The sequence below is a fragment of the Dendrobates tinctorius genome, unplaced genomic scaffold, assembly GCF_039654945.1.
Source record: "Dendrobates tinctorius isolate UK_male_01 unplaced genomic scaffold, ASM3965494v1 ptg000069l, whole genome shotgun sequence".
NCBI classification, from domain to species: Eukaryota; Metazoa; Chordata; class Amphibia; order Anura; family Dendrobatidae; genus Dendrobates; species Dendrobates tinctorius.
The window spans coordinates 24,246,025-24,260,000 of NW_027361737.1; the positions used below are offsets into that span (position 1 = coordinate 24,246,025).

Sequence of the window (13,976 nt, forward strand, 5' to 3'; positions counted from 1 at the left end):
GGGGAGTAGTTCATGACTCAACAGCAGCTTAGGGCTTGAGAAACGCTTATTCATGGAGGCGGGGAGATAGGAACCCAGGAGGGGAATTCCCGGTGAGAAAGGGGATAAATAGAACTGGTTGGGGTTCCAGGTTAGGTTAGTCCTGGGAGGAGCTCAGCAGAAGACGGAGAACAGCGAAGAGCTTGGCGAGGGGACTGACAGGAAAGAGACAGTCAGGGGGGTGGCCCTGACCCGATGGACCGCAGGACAGACGAGGCCCCGGGGGTACCGATTGGACGGCGACCTCGGGCAGGTGAAGCGCTGGCGGTAGATTGGTCTAGGACAGCCCCAGCGAAAGATCCGCGAGGGACGTTACTTCGACTGGAGCAAAGGTGCAGGTACCCAGGCCTGGAGACAGAGAACTGTAAAGAGGCTACGGTGCGTGGTTGTGGTCGTCAGGAGGACGACGAATAAATCCGGAACTGTTACAACTGAAATCTGTCTCCACCTCGTCCTTGCATCGCCTGGTATCTGTGTCATCCGGACAGGGTAAGCAGTGGTCCACCCCCCAATCCCAGCCCCTACCACACTGACATTCAGTGTGGGCGCTATTACGCAAATTTATGGAAGCAACCCCCTCTATCAGGCAGGGACAAATAAGGGTCAGGTTTAGGCTACTCAGCCTGTTTAGGGTCCTTTGGTTATATCTCCCCTGCTTTGTCCATCCTTGTGTGTATAATAATTTGGTTGTAAAAGAAACGTCCCTGTCCACAAACACTTGTCCACATGTGGACATTCACAGTAACTGCGTTGGTCAAGGCACGCGTCTTGTTATGATATGAGACACATGCTGGTGTAAGGTGAAGATGGAACAATGCAAAAATTGTGTCAGATCGGGATTGAGTACTGAGGGACGTACAGTGGGGGAAATAAGTTTTTGATCCCTTGCTGATTTTGTAAGTTCGCCCACTGACAAAGACATGAACAGTCTATATTTCTAAGGGTAGGTTAATTTTAACATTGAGAAATAGAATATCAAAAATAAAATCCAGAAAATCACATTGTATAAATTATATAAATTTATTTGCATTTTGCTCTGAGAAATAAGTATTTGATCCCCTACCAACCATTAAGAGTTCTGGCTCCTAATCAGCTTGTTATCTGCATTAAAGACAGCTGTCTTACATAGTCACCTTTATAAAAGATTCCTGTCCACAGACTCAAATAATCAGTCAGACTCTAACCTCTACAACATGGGCAAGACCAAAGAGCTTTATAAAGATGTCAAAGACAAGATCATAGACCTGCACAAAGCTGGAATTAGCTAAAAAACCAAAGTAAGATGCTAGGTGAGAAGAAAACAACTGTTAATGATCTCAAGGCAGCTGGGACCACAGTCACCAAGAAAACCATTGGTAACACATTACGCTGTAAAGGTTTAAAATCCTGCAGTGCCTGCAAGGTCCCCCTGCTCAAGAAGGCACATGTGCAGGTCTGTTTGAAGTTTGCCAATGAACACCTGGATGATTCTGTGAGTGATTGGGAGAAGGTGCTGTGGTCACATGAGACAAAAATTGAGCTCTTTGGCATTAACTCAACTCACTGTGTTTGGAAGAAGAGAAATGCTGCCAATTAAAGTGCTGATGTCATCAGTGTTTGTCTTTTTCACATTAATATATTTATAAAATTTTGACGGATTTATTTTAATGTTGCTTGCGATTTGTTTCTCTGTAGCTACCTTTGCTAACTTCATTTTCTTTTTCACATTTCCTATTGAGATCTTTATTCTCCTGAAGTGCTATTTATGTATTCTGTAATTTTTATTTTTTTTGTCTTTTATGCTTTGTAATGTCTAATTTAACCATAATGGTTTCTTTTTTTTCCTGGACATTTTATTAACAGAGGGTATACATTTTCTACAGGATTCTTGTAGCATATCCTTAAACATGCCCGATTTATGTTGGCTATCCGAGTTATCATTCATGACATGATCCCTCCCAATCCACACAATTAAGGCCTCTTTCACACTTCCGTTTTTTTGGTCAGTTGCAATCCGTAAAAAAATGCAAAAGACGGATCCGTTTCCGTGGTGACACCAACGTATACCATCGGACTGTTGTTTTGACAGATCCGCTGAAGTCGGAAATTTAAAGGAACCGCAGCCTGGAAAATGGAGAGAGGGAGAGAGAGAGAGAGAAAGGGAGAGAGAGAGCATTTTTCCTGCTGCTAGAACGGGATTTGGGGTTAAATTTCTGGCAAGCAAATTCTTCCGAGCATGCTCAGTGTAAAAAAGCGGATCCGTGCAGACAAAAAACGTTTCATTGTCCGTCCACTCAAGTCAGCGGACGCCAAAATTTTGGCGGATCCATCAAAAAACAGATCCAATGGATGACCATCCGTCAAAATCCGCCGCTAATGCAAGTCAATGGGAAAAAACGGATCTGCCAAAAAGAATGGCGGATCCTTTTTTTGGCAAAACTGCGGATTTTGACTGATGGAAACAAACGGAAGTGTGAAACAGGCCTAAGCTCTTCCCTTAATTGATTGAAATCAGCTTTCCTAAAGTTCCAGGTTTTTCTATTTCCCTTTGAAATGTTTTATTGAATATTACATTGAAACTTACCATATTATGGTCGCTGCACCTCAAATGCTCCCTGACCTGTAGATCTGAAATTGTATCTGGTCTATTGGACAGAACCAGATCCAGGGCTTGTATGCTTTATCCACTGAGAGAGGTCATTGTCCTGAACTGCAGATAAGAACTTGCAGCTTTTAGCAAAACCAGAAGATTCTATATTCCATTGAATGTCTGGATAGTTACAATCCCCCATAATAAGGACCCTATTAATATATGCTGCCTTTTTAATTTGTTGCAGCATTTCATCTTCTTCCTGTTAGGCTATATTAGGAGGCTCATAACAAACACCAAACAAGTGTACCTTTCTCTGATGGGGCTCTGAGCATTTATAGCACACAGTCACTGTTTTCATACATTTTACAGCATACACTGTGCTGCTGATCTATCTATCTATCTATCTAGCTATCTATCTCTCAGCCAGTGTGTTTATCATGGTCTATGTTGGGTGATGGTGTAGTATCTGCACAGACGTCACAGCTCTCATCAGCACCACCAGCGACAGCAGCGTTGCTCCTCCTGCTCCAGCATGCCTCCCTCTCCCCACCTGCTCGTCCTCCTCCTCCTCCTCCCTGTTCTTTTCTCCATCTCTGCTGCTCTATGCATTCCAGCTTCAGCAGCCGGACCATCCCTCCTCCCCCACCACACCGCTTCAGCCAACCAGCACTGACAGGCAGGGCAGGGACCCGGAGGGACAACCAGGAGACACAGGACAGCATCACACACATCCACACTGGGAGCGGTGACACAGCAGTAGAGCATTCCCACTAGCTGTCAGTCCAGAGAATCTGTCTTGATGCTCTACCGCAGAGGGAAGCAGTGACAAGACAGCCAGGTACCGCCCTACTCCGCTGTGGCTCCTTCACCCTTGTCTGTCACATACTCATTGATCTTTTTATATGTATGCCTCTGTCTTCCATCATTATAGATCCATGTATCTCTCCGGTATCATTACCACATCAGTGATAGATATCATACATAGATATTTTTCCATCCTTGATCCTTTGCATGTCCTTCATTTCCTCTCTGTACTTCGTTCTATGTATCCAATGGATTATCCCTCCGTCCTGTTTCTGAGATCTTCACCTTCATCTTTCCTTCCTCTGTCCTTATTTTTCTTCTTCCATAGCCCTCCCTTCCTCCGTCTTCTTTACTCCGTCTCCCTCCCTTCTCTCATTCCCATGGGACATTCCTGCACCAGGCATTTAACCCATTCGCCATCGCATGGGCCCTTGGTGCACCATTTGCCGTCTATGAATTTACTACCTCTTCGTGTCTATGATGTCTGGCCAAAATGTTATTAACCCAAGCTTATGGGGATGCGTTGATGGATGACTGTCATTATTCCAAGTGACGGATCATAAATACAGTAGGCCTTTGTAGGTCATGTACAGATGTTGTTGGTGGGCAATTGGCTGCGTGTTTTTGCATGATACATTTTCTGATGATTTTTGCATTATTCTTTTTTAGCCTTTTTATGTAGCTTAATCAATTTATGCCTTTAGCACATTCTCATCTATATTGTCTTCTACATTCGTAGCACAGCGTAATAACAAAAGACTGATATTTTCTGTCTAGGATCTGAATCCAGCTTTTCTTACCATGTATAACATGTATATTTATGTGATGTTTTATGCTATTTTATGTTTAAAGATGAGGTGTTTGCCTTTGTGTCTGCGGTGATGTCTATGTGACGTATCCTGTCAAACAGCTGACGTTACCACCTTTTTTTTCTTGGTCCCCACCCGCCATTTTTTGCTGATCTCAGGCTGGTAACAATATGAAGCGGCGTCGGACCTGGGCCAACAGTGTGGTCAGAATGAATATAAACTGTGCATAGCTGGGTGGGACAAGGTGGGGTAGTAACCATCCGATAGGGGTATGACACTGCGAACTCCGGAGATCAGCCCGCCCATTGCGCTTGCTTCTCGTTTCTGGCAGATAGTGTTTACAGACATCACGGGGAGAGGTTCCGGGATAAATTATATGTGGATGTTTGGCCGAGCGGTTATGGCTGGAAGCTTCGGTAGGGAGCTGTACAATGAATCACATTCTAACAAGGAAGCAATATTCTGCTTCTAGATCTAGATGACTGGTGCAATCTCCTGCAATGTTTGCCACCGATACCTATCACTGGTGAAGTACTCTGCGGCCATGACTGTGCCTGATAATTACTCAGATAATTCAGTGGCATAGCATGGAGCAGTGGGGATGTTATATGTAAAGTCATACTTTGAAAACATGAAAAATATACATGTAAAATCTTCTTTGGAGAAGCCAAAAAAAATTGATTAAAATTCAAATAAACCATAAAATGGCACAGCGCTATTCTGTGATGACTGTGCCCTGGGCAACAAATAATTTTAGTAGCCCTGATAGATAAGATGAAATAATTGGCCTATGATGCATATTTGAAGCATAGCCTAAAGTAAAAAAAGCTGAAGGTTAAACAAAGACTAAAACACACTAAAGACCCCCATAAACAGTGGACTAATATCAGCCGAACCCTCAGGTATTGAAGAATTTGGCTGATGGTCTAATAGGGGGAATGTCGATGGCATATGTCTGATTTTCGACAGCCAATCACATTGTTCGCCTGAAAATAAACCGACGTCAGACATGTCAACTTTCTCATAGAGAACACAGGAGCGCTCAGCTGAGCAAGCGCCCCCTGTGTATGGGAGAGTCAGCTGAGATGGCTGTCGGCTGATTGATCGGCTGCAGCATCATTCGGCCAACAGCCATCTAATGTGTATTGCCAGCTTAACTTTAGCAACCAGTGCCAGGCAGCTGCTGCCAAAGCAAATTCAACAAAGGGTGTCACAAAACAGGCAAAAATGGACCCGAGGAAAATAGAAATTTGCCTCTATACAAATCTGTAGTAAGACTATATCTAACACTAGATACAGTTTTCAGATCTTGTATATAGGATGGGCATAGTTGAACTGAAACAGGTGTAAAGAAGAGCCACCAAAGGAATTAGGGGATTTTGGTGTCATTCAGTTTGGAAAAAAAAACACAGCTTGTACAGATATACAGTGGAGGAAGTAAGTATTTGATCCCTTGCTGATTTTGTAAGTTTGCCCACCAACAAAGACATGAATAGTCTATAATTTTAAGGGTAGGTTAATTTTTAACATTGAGAATTAGAATATCAAAAAAAAAATCCAGAAAATGACATTGTATAAATTATATAAATTTATTTGCATTTTGCAATGAGAAATAAGTATTTGATCCCCTAGCAGCCATTAAGAGTTCTGACTCCTACAGACCAGTTAGACGCTCCTAATCAGCTTGTTATCTGCATTAAAGACAGCTGTCTTACATAGTCACCTTTATAAAAGACTCCTGTCCACAGACTCAATCAGTCAGACTCTAACCTCTACAACATGGGCAAGACGAAAGAGCTTTATAAGGATGTCAGGGACAAGATCATACACCTGCACAAAGCTGGAATGGGCTACAAAACCATACGTAAGGTGATAGGTGAGAAGGAGAGAACTGTTGGTGCAATAGTAAGAAAATGGAAGAAATACAAAATGACTGTCAATCGAGATCGATCTGGGGCACTATGCAAAATCTCATCTCGTGCGGTATCCTTGAAGATGAGGAAGGTGAGAGATCAGCCTTAAACAACACAGGGTGAACTTGTTCATGATCTCAAGGCAGCTGGAACCACAGTCACCAAGAAAACCATTGGTAACACATTACGCCGTAAAAGTTTGAAATCCTGCAGTCCCCGTAAGGTCCTCCTGCTCAAGAAGACACATGTGCAGGCCCGTCTGAAGTTTGCCAATGAATACCTCGATGATTCTGTGAGTGATTGGGAGAAAGTGCTGTAGTCAGATGAGGCAAAAATTGAGCTCTACGGCATTAACTCAACTTGTCGTGTTTGACGGAAGAGAAATGCTGCCTATGACCCAAAGAACACCATCCCCACTGTCAAGCATGGAGGTGGAAATATTATGTTTTGGGCGTGTTTCTCTGCTAAGGGCACAGGACTACTTTACCGCATCAATGGGAGAATGGATGGAGCCATCCTGAGTGACAACCTCCTTCCCTCCGCCAGGACATTAAAAATGGGTCGTGGCTGGGTTATCCAGCAAGACAATGACCCAAAACATTCATCCAAGGCAATAAAGGAGTGGCTAAAAAAAAGCACATTAAGGTCATGGAGTGGCCTAGCCAGTCTGCAGACCTAAATTCCATAGCAAAACCTAAGGAGGGAGTTGAAGCTCCAAGTGGCTAAGCGACAGCCTCAAAATTTTAATGATTTAGAGATGATCTGCAAAAAGGAGTGGACCAAAATTTTTCCTGACATGTGCGCAAACCTCATCAACTACAAAAATCATCTGGAGGGATCAAATACATATTCTAACTGAAAAATGCAAATAAATTTATATAATTTATACAATATGATTTTTTGGATTTTATTTTCAATATTCTCTCAATGTTAAAATAATCTACCCTTAAAATTATAGACTGTTCATGTCTTTGTCAGTGGGCAAACTTACAAAATCAGCAAGGGATCTAATACTTATTTCCTTCACTGTATAATTGGACATTACAAAGATAATCATGATCCTTTATATTTAGGCCTGGCATCCACTAATTCTACAAATATGAAGGTTTGACTTTCATCATTGATGAGGATTCCTTACTATAAGAGCAGAGAAAATATGAAACTTTCTTCCACTTCATGGTTTTTATAGGTAGTGGAGTTTAAAAGGGTTCTGTTTTTTTTCTGATAAATATATCATCTAAAGTTTTATGTACTAGATTGTGCAATCTCTACATAGCAATTGGGTTTTCAGTAGCCACGTTAATGCCACAGTACAGCTTCTAGTTCAGGTTTATATATTATTAACTTTAAGGCTATGTGCACACGGTGCAGAATCACCTGCGGGTTTTTCCGCGCGGAACCGCAGGTAAAACCACAGGTAAAGTGACCTGTGGTTTTCCTGCTGTTTGGTCTGCGGTTTTGCCCTGCGGTTTCACACATCTACTATGTTAAAGATGTGAAACCGCTGCGGAAACCGCCCAAACAATTGACATGCTGCGGTTTGTAAACTGCAGCAAAACCGCGCGGAAAAAAACGCACCGTAAGCACAGCGTTTTTGAAAACCCATAGGGTTTCATTGTATTGTACTTGGTCTGCGGAACTGCTGCGTTTCCGCAGGGCCAAAACCCCTGCGGAAACGCAGCAGAATCCGCAACGTGTGCACATAGCCTAAAGGTGTCCTTATGCATTAGGTGATAGTGGGTTGAACCTTATTTTGGGCTTATTTTGGAGGGACCAGAAGACTATGTAATGTGTCTTCTATCTAAAGTATAGCTGTAGATGTTTTGGGAAAGGGGGATTAGGCATGTCAGCTTTTAAGCTGCCGCATCCTTTTTTTTTTTTTACATACAACTAATATACTCGTGTATAAGTCGACCCGATTATAAGCCGACCCCCCTAACTTGGCCTCTAAAAACTGGGAAAACTTATTGACTCGCGTATAAGCTTAGGGTGGAAAATGAAGCAGCTACTGGTAAATTTCAAAAATAAAAATAGATACCAGTAAAAGTAAAATTAATTGAGACATCAGTAGGTTAAATGTTTTTGAATATCCATACAGTTCATGATGGGCCCCATAAGATGCTCCATACAAAATATGCCCCATATAATGCTGCACAAAGGCTAATAATGGCCCCATAAGATGCTCCATAAAGGTTATGGACCCATAAAATGCTCCATAGATTTTGACTTATATGCTGCCCCATAAGATGCTCCATAGATTATGCCCCCATATGCTGCCCCCATAAGATGCTCCAAAGATTATGCCACCATATGCTGCCCCCATAAGGTGCTCCATAGATTATGCCCCGATATGCTGCCCCATAAGAGGTGCCATAGATTATGCCCCCATATGCTGCTGCAAATAAAAAAAAGACATACTTACCTCTCTGTCGCTGGGAGACAGATGCCGGTGTCACCGCTGGCTCAGGACCCAGCACCTGAGATATTCACCTGTCCCCGTTCCATCGCTGCTCGCCGCTGTCTGCCGCATCCTCTGTCAGTGACGTTCAGGCAGCAGAGGGCGCGGCGTGCACTAACCACCTCACCGCACCCTCTGCTGCCTGAATGTCACTGACAGAGGACGCGGCAGACAGCGGCGAGCAGTGTTGGACTGGGGACAGGTGAATATCGCATATACTTACCCCCTCCTGGCATGGTCTCTGCAGCCCCGCTTCTCCCATGGTCTCCCTTCCTTCAGCGGTCATGTTGTACCACTCACTAAAGTCAGGAATATGCGCATATTCATGTCTTTAATGAGCGGTACCACCTGAAGGAAGGAGCCCGAGACTGTGGGAGAAGCAGGGGGGCTGCAGAGACGCACCGGGGGGGTCAGTATTATCCAACATCTCCGCTCCCCTCCCCCGCCGACCCCCAGGTGTATATGACTCGCGTATAAGCCAAGAGGGGGGACTTTCAGCCCAAAAAAATGGGCTGAAAATCTCGGCTTATACGCGAGTATATAGGGTACTTATATCTGCATAGGTGTCAGTCTTCATTTATTAGTACTGGTGTCAGGTCCCACATCAATGGCTAACAAAAGTATGTATTTGGAGATTATTTGATACATTACTATGACACTTCTTGAATTGAGACTTCATATTTGGGATTTTTTTTCCTTGCAACAAGTTGGAGTTGATAACAATTACCCTGGTCTAAATTTCTCCTAAATGGAGTTCCCTTCACATATTGCAAATGCACCCTGCATATTTATATAGTATTTATTATATTTTTATGAGTCTCTCTATTTCCGAGAGCTGCTACTGCATAGGCGGTGCCATCTTGGAGGAGCAATGTTTTCTCTCTTCTCCAGTAAGATGGCGCCGCAGGCGCATGTGCAATAGTAGCTATCGGATCACAGCTAGATACACCGATGGCGGCTACTGCGCAGGTGCAGCGGGTGCAATTTTCAAATAGATTTTTTTTCTAGCTGAATAACATCAAGATCATGTATTATTGGGACATAAAACATGTGATTATGCTGCAGAGCAGGTGTCACGGCCAGCACCCGCCTGCAGAAGGTTTTTGATTTTTTTAAGTACCGTATATACAGATATACATTATGTAAACTCGGGGGCAGGTCAGTGAGGAATCAGTGACCTGTCAGCAGTCTGCATTATGAATACCTAATCAGAGCACCACATGAAGACCCCCACAAGCCGCCCTGGGGCACGAGCATATCATTAACTCAAAACTGAAAATAAAGATTAAACAACAACCACAAGACGGATTTCATCACCCAAGGATCATTGTAATCAGTATAACAGCGCCGACCTGACACTGTGTGTAGGTTACTGAGCACAATCCTGCTGATAATGTCACGTAGCTCCTGGATAAGGAGAGATGTGTAGTGTTTCTAATGCAAGTAGTACACCTATAGATGTTGTCAGGCTCGGACTGGCCCATAGGGGAACAGGGGAATCCCCCGGTGGGCTCCAGTGCAGATATGGAATCCCAACCCCACTGTACTTGGCATTATTCACTTGATTCACTCTGTACAGAAAAAATGCAGCATCTCATCATTCATTAACCAAACTACCCAGTTTATTATTATAGGTTTAGGTAAATTTGTGAACGAGGGTAATGTAATATTTGTATGCAGGTGAAAAGTGGCTCCCCATAGTCAATGCCCCTGGCACCCCAGTCTGGCACTGGATGTGGGTTTCCAGTATGGTTGATATTCACAAACTGACATATCAATTCCATAAGAGCAATGAAAGGAACTAAAGAATGGAAATTGGATGTTGCACCATTCTACATTTTAGCATTGAGCCACAATGTTACCTCTGCTGTGTACATGATCCCTTCTCTGCTTTACCACTTTTGGGATCACATCTGTGCTATGACATCGCATGCAGTCACGGACGCAGAAAGGAACCCCGGTGCTCGAACAATATGTAATCCACTTGCCGTCCAGTAGTTTTGTTAATGACAGAAGTTGCTTGCTGCTTTGGAGGTGGTAGCGGCCCCCTTATCTCTCGGGCCCCTGTGCGGATACATAGGCACTAATGATATGTCCGCCCCTGGCTGCTTGTGATATCATTATTGGTTTTCCAATATTGTGATTGCACAGTTGAAATGGCGTGACATTTCTTGTATGCACTATCCGTACACTGAAACTTCACTGTATACTGTGCAGATATCCCTGCACTGTGGTATAATTAGGTGGACGATGCCAGTATTGTGCACTATCTCTATAATGTGACGTGTACATTATCAAAGTATCGTGACATCACTGTGTGCATTATCCCTGTACTGTGACATGAGTACATCGCCTCAATGTTATGACTTAAATATATTCCTTACCCCTATACTATAATAACATGCACACATTATTCCATCATTATGACATCACTATATGCATCAGCAGTCTACTGTGACATGTGTACACTATCTAATATTGTGACATCACTATATGCATCCTCCCTATACTGTGATATCACTGTGTGCATTATCCAGATACTGTGATGTGAGTACATTAATTATTATGACATCACTGAGTGCATTATGCATATACAGTATTGTGACATCACTGTGTGCATTATCCCCATACTGTGACAGGTGTATATAAACTGTCTTGACATCACTGTGTGCATCATACATATATTGTGACATCATTGTGTACGTTATCACCATACTGTGACATGTGTACATTATCTAACTGTTATGACATCATTGAGTACATTATGCATATATTGTGATATCACTGTGTGTATTATCACCATACTGTGACAGGTGTATATTATCTGTTATGACCTCACTGTGTATATTATACATATATTGTGACATCACTGTGTGCATTATTCCCATACTGTGACATATGTGCATTATCTGGTATGACATCACTGAGTACATTATGCATATATTATGATATCACTGTGTACATTATCCCAATATTGTGGCCGGTGTATATTATCTGTTATGACATCACTGTATACATTAAACATATATTGTGACATCTTTGTGTGCATTATACCCATACTGTGACATGTGTACGTTATCTAACTGTTATGACATCACTGAGTACATTATGCACACATTGTCACATCAGGCTGTGTGCCCACATAGCGATTTTTAAGCGTTTTTGCCGCGATTTTCGGCACGAAAACGCTGCGAAAACGTTTAAAAATCGTGTACAGAACGCCCCCCATGCATTCCTATGGCATTCCGCACATGCTGTGCTAATGCTGCGCTTTTTTCCGCGGCGGAATCGCATTGCGGAAAAAAAAATCGCAGCATGATCATTCTTTTGTGCGGAATCGCAAAGAATTGCCGCGATTCCGCACCCATAGGAATGCATGAGAATCGCTTACTTCCCGCATGTGGCTATGCCCACCATGCGGGAAGTTAAGCGTCTCATGTGCGGTTGGTACCCACGGGGTGGAGGAGAGGAGACTGTCCTCCAGGCCCTGGGTACCATACCCCTGTAAAAAAAAATCGGGGTATATTTACCTTCCGGCGTCCCGCGCTGCATTCCCGGCCTAAGCGTTCCCAGTAATGCCTTGCGGCACGGTCCAGTGATGACGTGGTCTCGCGAGATCACTATAGTAACGCGAGACTACGTCATCACAGGTCTCGCAAGGCATTACTGGGAACGCTGAGGCCCGGGATGGCAGCGCGGGACGTCGGAAGGTAAATATACACCGATTTTTTATTTTTTTTAGCATTTTAACATTCTTTCTTTTACTATTGATGCTGCATAGGCGGCCTCAATAGTAAAAAGCTACTCACACTTGTCAAACACTATATTTGACGAGTGTGACCAACCTGTCAATCACTTTCCAAGCGATGCTTCAAATCGCTTGGAAAGTGCTTGAATATTGCACGCGAAAATCGCTGCAAAATCGCGATCATAATCGCGGAAAAAAACGCGCGATTTCTGGGAAGGAGTCCGGTTTTTAGTGTCCGGAATAAAACGCTACGTGGGCACATAGCCTCACTGTGTGCATTATCCCCATACTGTGACACGTGTATATTAACTGTTATGACATCACTGTGTACATTATACATATATTGTAACATCACTGTGTGCATTATCCCCATACTGTGACATCACTGTGTGCATTATCCCCATACTGTGAGAGGTGTATATTATCTGTTATAACATCACTGTGTACATTATCCATATGTTGTGATATTACTGTTGCATGATCAGTATACTGTGACGTGTATCCAGGAGAGCCGTCCCCATAGAATTGCACTAAATTCCCTAATTCTTCTTTGACATTAATAAGTACACCTTAAAATGCCTTCAATTTTTATAACAAACATTATTGATCCATGATTTTTTATGTATTATTAACGTTACGTAAAAAAGTGATTGTATAGCAAGAAGTGTCTCACATTAGAAAAGCGACTTTCTCCTCTAATCAAGTAAATGAAGCAGTTATGTTTACTCTCGAATCAGGTAATTGACTCAACAAGGCAATAAAAATGCAAAGTAATACACTTGGGCCGCTGAGCACAAAGGCAGTGCACAGGATAAATGACATAATGACTCACACATCAAAGAGACCTGCACGCAATGTGAGAGAAAGCAGGAGGACAGATTGTTGGGACAGGGGACTCAAGAGTAAATAAAGATGTTCATAGATGTGCTGCAAAAGAGGCCAATGCAGCCGATCATAGCCCATAAGGGTCTATGGGGACAATGCAGCCGATCATAGCCCATAAGGGTCTATGGGGACAATGCAGCCGATCATAGGCCATAAAGGTCTATGGGGACAATGCAGCCGATCATAGCCCATAAGGGTCTATGGGGACAATGCAGCCGATCATAGCCCATAAGGGTCTATGGGGACAATGCAGCCGATCATAGCCCATAAAGGTCTATGGGGACAATGCAGCCGATCATAGCCCATAAGGGTCTATGGGGACAATGCAGCCGATCACAGCCCATTAAGGTCTATGGGGACAATGCAGCCGATCACAGCCCATAAGGGTCTATGGGGACAATGCAGCCGATCATAGCCCATAAGGGTCTATGGGGACAATGCAGCCGATCATAGCCCATAAGGGTCTATGGGGACAATGCAGCCGATCATAGCCCATAAGGGTCTATGGGGACAATGCAGCCATGTGCACCTTAATAAGGAAATTAAGTGCAGGAGAAGCACCTGAGGGAGGTGGTAGCCCAATACCAGTCCTGGACCTAGGTGTAGTTACTGCCATTTCCACTGCTACTACCACCCTCCTTATGTTTTTGACATCACTGATGTATATGACTTTACTGTATTTGGAGTCCCCAGTATTTATCACATTTTTCACATTGCATATCTTATAACAAGTCTGAAGAATTGTTAG

General features: G+C 43.3%; 1 protein-coding gene across 5 annotated transcripts in view; it reads left to right on the forward strand.

Moving 5' to 3' along the window:
- Positions 1-3,181: 3,181 nt before the first annotated feature.
- KIF1A (kinesin family member 1A) overlaps positions 3,182-13,976 on the forward strand; it is a 233,028-nt gene continuing 222,233 nt past the window's right edge. For 4 of the 5 annotated variants that reach the window (XM_073581219.1, XM_073581220.1, XM_073581221.1 and 1 more), the window contains exon 1: positions 3,183-3,449. The gene's annotated coding sequence lies outside the window, so the exon portion shown is untranslated. Of the gene's footprint in view, positions 3,450-13,976 lie in introns of all 5 variants that reach the window. The other variant, XM_073581223.1, reaches the window with a different exon arrangement.